Source organism: Triticum aestivum, chromosome 3B, assembly GCF_018294505.1.
Source record: "Triticum aestivum cultivar Chinese Spring chromosome 3B, IWGSC CS RefSeq v2.1, whole genome shotgun sequence".
Lineage (NCBI taxonomy): Eukaryota > Viridiplantae > Streptophyta > Magnoliopsida > Poales > Poaceae > Triticum > Triticum aestivum.
Genome location: NC_057801.1, coordinates 143,763,887 through 143,775,017, shown reverse-complemented (window position 1 = coordinate 143,775,017; position 11,131 = coordinate 143,763,887).

Here is an 11,131-nt window from a genome sequence, read left to right as displayed (position 1 = left end):
TTCACTGGTTCGGGTGCGGGGCAGCACCGCCGAGGTGCCGCCCACGGGAGACAGGAGCAAGAACAAAGGTTGAAGAAGGAGCACGGCTGTTGGATTAACATCCAATGGTCCAGCTGCTAGAATCATTTGTTGATTAAGTTGACAAAGCCGTGCGTACATGTCCGCTTAGTAGGCCCACAAGTCAGCCACCAAATCTGACGGGTCCCAGCTGTCAATGGGATGAATAATTTTTTCGCAAAACAAGGAGGCACTTCCTTCCGTGCGAAGATACAGCCAGTGGGTCCCAGCTGTCAGGTGGAGGAAACATTTTTTTTCAGCTTAATAAGGAAGAACTTTCCTTGCGTGCGACCATGGACCTCGTGGGTCCTAGCCATCAGGCTCTCCACGTACACTCCTATTCCGATGACTCTCGTTTGTTGACCATGCCGCACCGAGCGCAGATTGAGAGGAGGAGAAGGGTTATAACTGGTTCTGTTGCGGCGTGGGGCTATAGTCTGTGGAGAATAACAGGAGGTGTCGAGGGGTGGAGGGATAGCCTGGCCGGCGGTGGGGTAGCGCTTCGCAGCGATGCATGCTAAGCAGAGCCGCTAGCCGTCAGAGGTCGGACCAGGCGGTCCCGGCGATGCTCGAGGAAGAAGACAAGAGATTGAAGGTGCATGCCGGCCGCTGGATATAAATCCAATGGCTGTGGATGACACAATCATTTGTTGACCAAGTTGACAATGCCCTGCGTAGGCTTCGACCTATTGGCCCACATGTCAACCTGCAAAAATGTGGCTTATATTTAACCCATGTTTTCTAGAATGTACAGTCCATTTGCTGGGCTGGGTAAACAAATAATTTCGCGTCAATCAGGCCCATTTATATTTTCTAAGAAATCCCAGCCCATTTGCACTTCCTTGAAATAGACATATTAGGTGGGCTCATTATATATATATAATGTTATGTTAGAAGGAGCAATTAATATCAAAGAATAAACCGGAGAGGCACATTATATATATAATTAACAAATTAGCGAGTTATTGCTCAAAATACAAATGAGCATGTTATTATTAAATTGGTCCTTAAAATCTTCGCAAGATTTTGTACAAAATCACCAGGATTTTCCTTGCCTGTGAGTCAAAAACAACCAGGATTTTCCTTGCCCACTTCCGTTAAACATTTACTTTTATAAGCTAATAACACGTGGGATGTTTTTATAATGTATATATAAGTCTCTATAAAATATACGATAATAGTAATAATACAAATATATATAATGTGGTTAGAAGGGAAAACATAAATTGGACACAACATTATTATTCTGATATATAGATAAATAGAACAGAGACCTGCGTTTTATACCCCACAGTAGGCATACTAACAAGTTCACACACAAATACAACAGAAAAGGTAAACATTCGTATCAAACTCAGGTTCACAGGACACGTTCATATTCATAGCCAACATTCACTATCAACAACTCAAAAGATTCATATATACACAAGCTCAGCATATCTATGCATCCAAATGATTGATAGATCACACGACAATATTCATACATAATTCACAAAAAGATTCAGATATACACATGTTCAGTATGTTTATGCATCCAAATGATTGAGATTACAGCCAATATGATCCATGGACAAACTTTAATTACCTAGGGTACAGACTGGTAAATGGTGTTCAATCGGAGGTACTTCTTGGTAAAATTAGTTCTTGTACGTGTAAACTTTCGAGTACAAAAGAGGCAGCACAGACAATCTAAACTTTGCTTGTAGGTTTATCCTCAAATAGTCGCCTCGTGCCGAGGGAGGTTTGAGCAACTTGGCCACTACTTTCATTCAACTAGTTTACTGGCTCATCTTGGTCCTGTATCTCGCCAAAATTCTACATTGCAGACGAGAAAGGAGGCGGTTGAGAAAATGAAACACCCAAATTTTTTGTGCAGTTTAACTGAAATAGAGCATCCTTGGCGTGCAGACTGATTAAGTGCCAGATGAATATACGCGTCAACCAACTTGTCAAGAATCTTTAGATTCCATGCCATATAGTTCGCTACCATATGTGTCGATAACCAAAAGGCACAAGTTGGGAGCAAAGACTGGACTGCGTTTTTCTGGGCTATGCGCCAAGCAATATTTTTGGCGTTCACTCTCCTAGTACTTGGATTTTGACAATTGGTTGACGTCGGTTGATACTTGAATGAATATAGGCACTTCTTCTTGTCAACATTGATGCTTGTCTGAGTGAACTTTGGAGTACATAGCAGCAGCATAAGTACCTGTACATCTGATCATTTTGTGCAGTTCTACTAAAATCACCCGATGTAATGATTTGCCTACGAGTTTAGGCTCCAAATTAATCCTTTATGAAATCGGCAAATAGTAGCACAATACCAAATTACCAATACATATGACAGGCACAATAATCAGGATAAAGACCAGTACCAACCTATGTGAGGTAGCATATCAATTACTATTTCCTTTGACTGGAAGCCGAGATAAGCCAAGCAAGTGACAACAAAGGAAGAAAGCAAGCCGAGATTAGCGACTGACAGGAAAGGAAGGAAGCTGTCGAGGCAATGAAGCACCCAAAGTTTTTGTGCAGTTCCACCAAAATCGAGCATCCCCGTTGGCACATATATTGAGAGAGTGAGATTACTGTAATAGTGGGACTAGTTGATGAAACATACACTAACAAATAGAAGCACCCACATTATCTTAATGGGTAAAGTTAGCAACATAGTAGTCTTGCTTAAAGAGATTTATTAGTTTATTTAATCAGTGCCAATTAGCTCAGCACTCAAAGCATTGCCATTTACCATAGGTTGCAAAACTTTAACGTGCAAAGATAAAGGAGTTTCTCATGACAGTAGCACGGTACAACTAGAGATGACAGCAAACTAATATGGATGAAGGCCTTAGGCCCGTACCAACCTGAGAAAAATCTTATTCATGTAGTCCCATAAGAGATGATAAAGCACTCACTGGAATCACACAATAGTATATTTTTTGGCACTTCAAATGTATGGTTGAAATCACTCTTGTTTACTAGTGCTGACATTATATCGAAAGATTATCAAGAACTTCCAGCAGAGTTAAAGCACTGGCTGGGATACAGTTCATTGTATTGTATTGTGTAGTTCCACTAAAATATATGATTGGCACAACATGATCCCTGTTTGCACAAGTAGGAACAAGCACTACAAAAAAAATACACATCCATGACATTTTGGGCCGAACAAATTTTTTTTCTGTCATACATATGACACTTCTATGACGATAATTGTGACAAAACCAGGTGTCATCATAGATGTGGTGGGCTCCTACTTCTATGACAAAAAAATCATGACAAAAAATGGGCTTTTCGTCCTGGGCGGGCCGGAGACGCAGCTGCATGACATTCTTTGGGCCGTCCATGACGGAAAAAACCATGGTAGAAGCGAGGGCGAGGAAAATTTCGGGGAGTTCCCGGTTACGGTGGGTGGTTGGGGGCTGAGCGATGCACGTTTCTCTTGTACACGTACGCGCGTGTGTGCGAGACGTTGGCTCTAACTGAACTTGTGCGAGGCGTTGGGCTCTAACTGAACCCGCATGATTGCACTGCAGGCTACGCGTTACTCAACCCGAGCGATTGATCGATGGCTGTTAATTGAACCCGATTGAGCGATTCCTTCGCTACTGTTGCTAACTAAAACCGATCGATTGGATGAATAGTGAGCGTTGCAGGGGGTTTGGATGAACAGTGAGCGGTGGCGTTGCCTCTGGATGAATAGGCCCTCGTGGTGTGGAGGGCTGGATGAACAGTAGACGGTGGAGGGGTGCCCATGGAGGGGTGGTTGAACAGGACCCCGTGGTGTGGTGGAGGGCTGGATGAACAGTAGACGGTGGAGGGGTACCCATGGAGGGGTGGTTGAACAATAGCCGGTGGAGTAGCGCGCGGTGGAGGCTGGATGAACAGGAGCCCATGGAGGCTGGAGGAGGTCGACGGTAGCCCGTGGAGGCTGGAGGAGGTCAACGGTGGAGATGAACAATATCCCGTGGAGTCCCGTTTTGTGGTACGCCACACCCCTCCCGATGAACAGGACCACCGTTTCGATCGTAGCGCTCCAACACAAGTCTGTTTCGTCCGTTTTGCGGTACACCACACCCCTTCCGATCAACAGGACCCAGTTTCGACCGTAGGCGGTCCGTTTCATCCGTTTTGCGATACGCCACACCCCTCACGATCAACAGGACCCCGTTTCGACCGTAGGAGGTCCGTTTCCTCTGTTTTGCGATACGCCACACCCCTCCCGGTCAATAGGACCCCCGTTTCGACCGTAGGAGGTCCGTTTCCTCCGTTTTGCGGTACACCATACCCCTCCCGATCAACAGGACCCCGTTCCGAACGTAGAGGTCCGTTTCCTCCGTTCTGCGGCACGCCAGGCCTCGTTTCCATTGCCTGTTCCGTCCAAGCCCTCCCGATGAACACGACCATGCATTCCGTTCCGACCCAGCCGGTTGGCTCCCCATGAACACGACAACGATGCTGTTTTCCATTTCGACCCAGCCATGTACGTATGCGCGAGTAGGCGTTCGAGACCCTGCCCGTATGTACGTACGTGGCCGTATTTTCTTTCTTGCACCCTGGCTGCTGTACGTTCGTGTACATGCTACGTGCGCGCCTCTACTACGACACGTGCGCACCTCTCCTACGACACGTGCACGCCTCTACATCGACCAGTATATATGTACATACACGTTCGCGACCAGAATGACAACGCTACGTACACTTCGACCAGGTGGGTCCCAACTGGCAGGCACTTCCTTGCGTGCGAAGATGTAGCTGGTGGGTCCCAGTAGTCAGGGGGCGAATCGTTTTTTTTTTTGCCCGAACGCACTTCCTTGCATGCAAAGAAGTAGCTAGTGAGTCCCAGCAGTCAGGGGGAAACGTTTCTTTCGCAAAATATGGTGGCCCGTCCGGTGGGTCCCCGCCGTCAGGTGAAGGAATAATTAATTTCCGCATATTAAGGAGGCACTTCGTTGCTGCGGCCGTGACCCAGCTGTCAGCCTCTCCACGTACAGTCCACGTCTGATGGAAGCCGTTCCTTGACCATGTTGACCACGCCGCGCTGAGAGCACCAGGGCGGTGGATGACGGCGAGGCCTAGGAAGGGGACGACGGGGAGTTGAGGAAGACGCGGCAGTGGAAGCCCGCGCGGAGAGGAGTACGAGGGTTCACTGGTTCGGCTGCGGTGTGAGGCTGCCGTCGCCGCAGGGCCTGGCCAGCGGTGGGAATAGTAGGGGGCGATGAGGCTTCCGTGGCAGTGCATTCGGCCACGGGAGGCAGGAGCATGCGGCACGACCGGCGCTACTTTGGGCGGCTGGAGCAAGAAGACCATAGGTTGAAGAAGCACTACGGCTGTTGGATGGACATCGTACGGTCACTTGAGCTAGAATCGTTTATATTGACTAAGTTGACAAAGCCCTCCGTCCCCGTCAGCTTAGTAGGCCCACAAGTCAGCCCCCCACCAAGGTGGGTCCCAGCTAGCAGGGGGGTTATTCATTTTTTTGTGCATAATAAGGAGGCACTTCCGGTGGTTCCGAGCTGATAGCAGGGGGAACGTTTTTTTCGCAAAATACGGTGGCCCGTCGGGTGGGTCCCAGCAGTCAGGGGCAAATGTTTTTTTTGCGAAATACTGGTGGTCTGTCTGGTGGATCCCTGCTGTCAGGTGGAGGAATAATTATTTTCCGCGTAATAAGGAGGCACTTCTTTGCGGCTGCCGTGGACCCAGTTGTCAGCCTCTCCACGTACAGTATTCTTCCGATGGAATTCGGTCGTTCACCACATTGACCACGCCGCGCCGAGAGCACCACGGCGGTGGACGACGGCGAGGCCTAGGTAGGGGATGACATGGAGCCGGGGAAGACGCGGCAGTGGATGCCCACGCGGAGAGGAGTATGAGGGTTCACTAGTTCGGCTGCGCTGCCGTCGCCGCAGAATAACAGGGGGTGTGGGTGAGTCGGGTGGAGGGATGGCCTGGCCAGCGGTGGGAGTAGTACGGGGGCGGTGAGGCCTCCGCGGCAGCACAGACGGCCACGGGAGGCAGGAGCAGGTGGCACGACTGGCGCTGCTTTGGGCGGCTGGAGCAGGCGGCACGACCGGCGCTGCTTTGGGCGGCTAGAGCAAGAAGACCAGAGGTTGAAGAAGCACTATGGCCGTTGGATGGACATCGTACGGTTAGTCGAGCTAGAATTGTGCATATTGACTAAGTTGACAAAGCCCTTGGTCCCCGTCAACTTAGTAGGCCCACTATACGTGGTCCCAGCTAGCAGGGGGAGTAGTCATTTTTTGTGCGCAATAAGGAGGCACTTCCTCGCGGGCAAAGATATAGCTGGTGGGTCCGAGCTGTCAGCGGCGGTAACATTTTTTTGCGAAATACAGAGGCCCTTTCGATGGGTCCCAGATGTCAGGTGGAAGAATCATTATTTTGCACGTAATAAGGAGGCATTTCCTTGTGTGCGGCCGTGGACCCAGCTGTCAGCCTCTCCATGTACAGTTCACTTCAGATGCATGTCGGTCGTTGACCACGTTGACCACGCCATGCCGAGAGCACCAGGGCGGTGGACGACGACGAGGCCTAGGAAGTGAACGACACGGAGGCAGGGAAGACTCGGCAGTTGTTTCCCACGCGGAGGGGAGTACGACTGTACGAGGGTTTACTGGTTCGTCTGCCGTCGCCGGAGAATAACAGCAGGTGTGGGACTGTGGGTGAGTAGAGGGATGCCTAGGCCAGCGATGGGAGTACGATGGGGCTGTGAGGCCTGCGCGGCAGCACAGCCGGCCGTGGGGAGGAGGGAGCAGGCAGTCCCGCCAGCGCTTGTTTGAGCGGCTGGAGCAGGAAGAGCAGAGATTGAAGAAGCAGGTCGGCCGTTGGATGGACATCCAATAGTATACAGGCCATCTGTGGAAAGCCTCAAATATGTGGAAAACAGCATACAACCCATCTGCCATTATTTCAAATAATTTACAGCCCATTTGCTAATTCTTACGGGTTTTTTTGGAGCCCATATTCTTTTTCTTAGCATTACAGCCCATATTGTGGCCACGGTTAAAAAATTATACGAAATTTTGCATATGTCGGTGCAGTCTGAACTGTTTTTAATCCCGAAATTTCGAGTCACATTCAGACTAATTTTGAAAATAAATGTATATCAATATAAAATCCAATAAATTGTCCACGCGTAAAAATCAATGCAATTTAAAATCTCAAAATGAAAAAGAGATATTTGAAACTAATTGCCAGTTTGATGTGTTTTAAAAATGTATAACACATTTCTCATTACTGATAGGCCATTTTCTCGGCCAGCCGAATGAAGCTCTCCTCATCTTGAAAGACTTGCAGCCCAACAGGCCTGATAAAGCGACTTACTTGACAAATCACAAAAAAACTGGGCTAGCCATTTTCAGAAAGAAAAAAAAACTATTGGGCTGGTCTGTGATAAGCATAAAAGAAAAGGCTGTCTAGACAGGCCAGAGTGTCCCGCACAGCCCAGTTGACACCCTGCTTCCGTCTCAAAAACAAATTAGATAAATGCCACTCCAATTATGGCGATTCATAAAAATGCCACTGCAATTTCCAAACTTTGAAAAATGCCACTGTAATTTTTGCAAACTTTGAAAAACGCCACTGCAGTTTGCAAACTTTGAAAAACGCCACGCCAGACTTCGAAAAATGCCACTAGAAATGGCATTTTTCAAAGTTTGGAAATTGCAGTGGAATTTCTCGGATACACCAGATTTGGAGTGGCATTTATCAAATTAACCCAAAACAAAAATAACTGGGCGAGCTGCTGGGTCCCTGGTGTCAGCCGCTCATTGTGCAATTCTCTCGTTTATTGACTACGTTGACAATGGCATGGGACCCAGATGTCAGAAATCCACTAGGAGGAGCCATTTTTTATTGGCTTGAAATAAGGAGGCACTTGCTTGCATACTGCCATGACCTTGGTGGGTGCCTGCTGTCATCCTCTCCACGTACAATCATCTCCTGATTGTGTACGCGTCAACTTGCTAGGCCCACAAGTCAGCCTCTAAACCCGTGGAGGACAAATACAACCCATTTAAAAAAATAACAGCCCATTCCATACATTCAAACGGAAAGTTCAATATTCAGAGCAAAGTAAGAGGTCTGATCCACATATAGAGTACTGAACTTCCACGTTGACAACCATCATAGCCAAGTTAACTATCTACTCCCACTAATACTCTAGTAGCGTACAACTACTAACTTACTCTTAGCTAACTAGACGATACCGGCCGCCATCTGTGGTACATGCTAAACGCCAGCACCGGCGTCCTGCGCCTCGCCTCGGACTTGCAAGAGTTGCGATAGGGCGCGTTGCTCGCGCGTGTTGGCCCTTTCCATGCCTTCGTGGTCCACAGAAGCTTCGGCTTCCAAGCGGGAAACCCACTTGACGAGCTGGTAGTAAAAATCAGCGTCCCGAACGCGTGCGTGCCCGACAGCCTCCAGGGCTATTTGCCGGGCGCCGGCCTCCACGTAGTCGGCCCATTTGCGGGCGCTCTGCTCGCGACTCAGAGCATCGGTGCGCTGCTGCTCCATGTCCCGCTGGCAGCGCAAATCAGCGATACGCTGCTCCTCCGCCAGGCGGTCGCGCTCCAACAACTCCTGCTCCTCCACCATGCGGTCACGCTCCAACAACTCCTCGATCTCCGCATTGCCATCTAAAGACAGATAGAATGCCTCCTCCCTCCGTCTGCCTTCCGGTGAAAAACCGAACACTAGTTCCGGCGATGACCGCCTCCGGCGTCGTCTACTGCGAACGGGTGGGGGACGTGGCGAGCAACGTCAGGCTGGTGGGGGCTTATGAGGATATGGAGAGTTGGGTCACGGTGGCACCGGAGAAGGCCGGGAAACATTACTTATAGGGGGAAGGTAGCGCGACGGTCATCAGAATTCAATGCATAATGGCTTAGCGCACCAGCTTGCCGTGGAGAACTAGAGAAACTGAAATTATGACTGTGCCGCCCCATCCCGTCTGGGTCGCACGCCGGCATGGCAGTCAAACGAGTGCACCCGAATCATCTCCCTCCTTGTCAATAATGATTCCACGGATTTAAAAAGCCCGCAACAATTAAAGCATATCTTTTTTCGAATCAGTTAGCTGCCTTAATTACGGCCGGCTGCATGCAGGCACTCAGAATTGCTCGCAGACAGTACGCGAAGCAGCATGCAACGAGTCGCAGCCGAGGGCACGCATGCAACCACTTAAATTGATGGAATTAATTAGGCTTAAACTTCTGCATGCCGTTAATTATTGCCATGCCTTGGTCTTGCTGCTTTGCTCACGGGACTAATAAACCCGGACGGAGGGAGTACCTTGGTTGATGAGAGGTTTGAATTAAGCCCTGCAAACCGGAAAGGAGGTACCAGTACGTGCGTGACCCGCTATTTATTCGTGTAGGATCGAGTAGGTCGTTTCTTGAATTGAGCCCTGCAAACCAGAAAGGAGGTAGTACATGCGTGATCCACTATTTATCCGTGTAGGATCGATAGTGTAGCTTGTCAGTTTCTTCAGAGGTAGGCATTTTTATTCAAAAAACTGCCACTTTGCATCTTGCATCGCAAATAAAACTGCCAGGAGCGCATTTGTAGGCTAGCTAGTGATCGATTAGTAACTTGTAAACACTGAGCGAACAGAAATAAGTAAATGTTAATGCATCTCAATGATTCACATATCATATACAAATATGTAGCTCCAAAAGCAAAGATCAGCCACTTCGGATCTTGCCTCGCAACTAAAACTAACTAGTACGATTCCCATACATAAGATCAACATGTTAATGCATCTTAATGATTCACAGATCATATACAAATATGTAGCTCCAAAAGCAAAGATCTAGAAAAAACATCTGTTCTTCCTACTAACATGGATGCTTCTCTTGGCCAACATTCAGTACACACTGAAAGACAAATTTGTTTGTGAAGTCTACAATTCCTCTTGCAAACGTAAGTGGTTTCACCAACAGCTTGAACCATGAGAATGAACCACACATGATGGAGGAACATCCACTACAATATGATCTGGTCTTCTCTCGATCACACCACGAGACTATTTTCGAAATACAAACTTTAACTTAGGCAAAATGATGCCCATTGTATAATCAAACCAAAATAATGAAGCACCTAGTGTTGGCCAGTAAATAGTACAGTACTACTTTTCTGCAGTCCATGAAGTGACTATCCAATCTTTGTGTCTATTTTCAAATTGCACTGCATGCAGTGACTATACTATTCTCTTGTGCAGTTCAACCAAAATTGAGGACACTTTATTTGTTTGCCAAATAGCAACGGGCAGACATCTCTGTTTGCACAAATATCAAGCAGCTAGTAAACATATACCACACCATGTACTTTCAGTTCAAACATGTCTCTTCCGCTTAGCATCTGTCATGTCCTGCACTGGACAATCTGATACAGTTATGTCTTGCCCTGGACAATATCATACTGAATTGATTTGCTGGTTCAGAGCAGAAATATAGCGCCTATTCTTCATCAGACCAAGGATATCCATGTTCGCAGTGATGGAAGAGGTGAAATCGATACAACCAAAATTGAGCATCCAATCATTGAATCTTGTCCTGCACCTCCAATGTAGGTCCACCTTGCCAATAAATTCACATGCAAACCACTAGTATTACTATCTAATGACAGTACAAAAAGAGTAGTAAGATAGTAGCAAACCATGTACCTTCGTAATGAACAACTCATAGTGCAAACAATTGGATATAAAGGTTTGGAAAAAACATGCTCCTAATGTTGAACCAGTTGGACTTTTTGTGCAGTTCCACTAAAATCGAGCATCCCTGTTTGCATAGATATTTAAAGTGTGATTACTATAAAAGTGGCACTAGTTGAAGCATAGACTCACAAATATAAGTATTCCAATTTCTTAATGGTAAAAGGTAGCAAGACTGTTTCTAACCACCTGTTTGAAGGAATAAATAAAGCAACATCGGCTGATGTCAGGAAGGCATACATAGTTTTTTCTGAAAAACTGAGCCATTCCTGACCTTTCCTCTTATTTAGGCAAATTTTGTGAAGTTCTACTAAAATAAAATGCCATCACCGCCTTGACAATTCA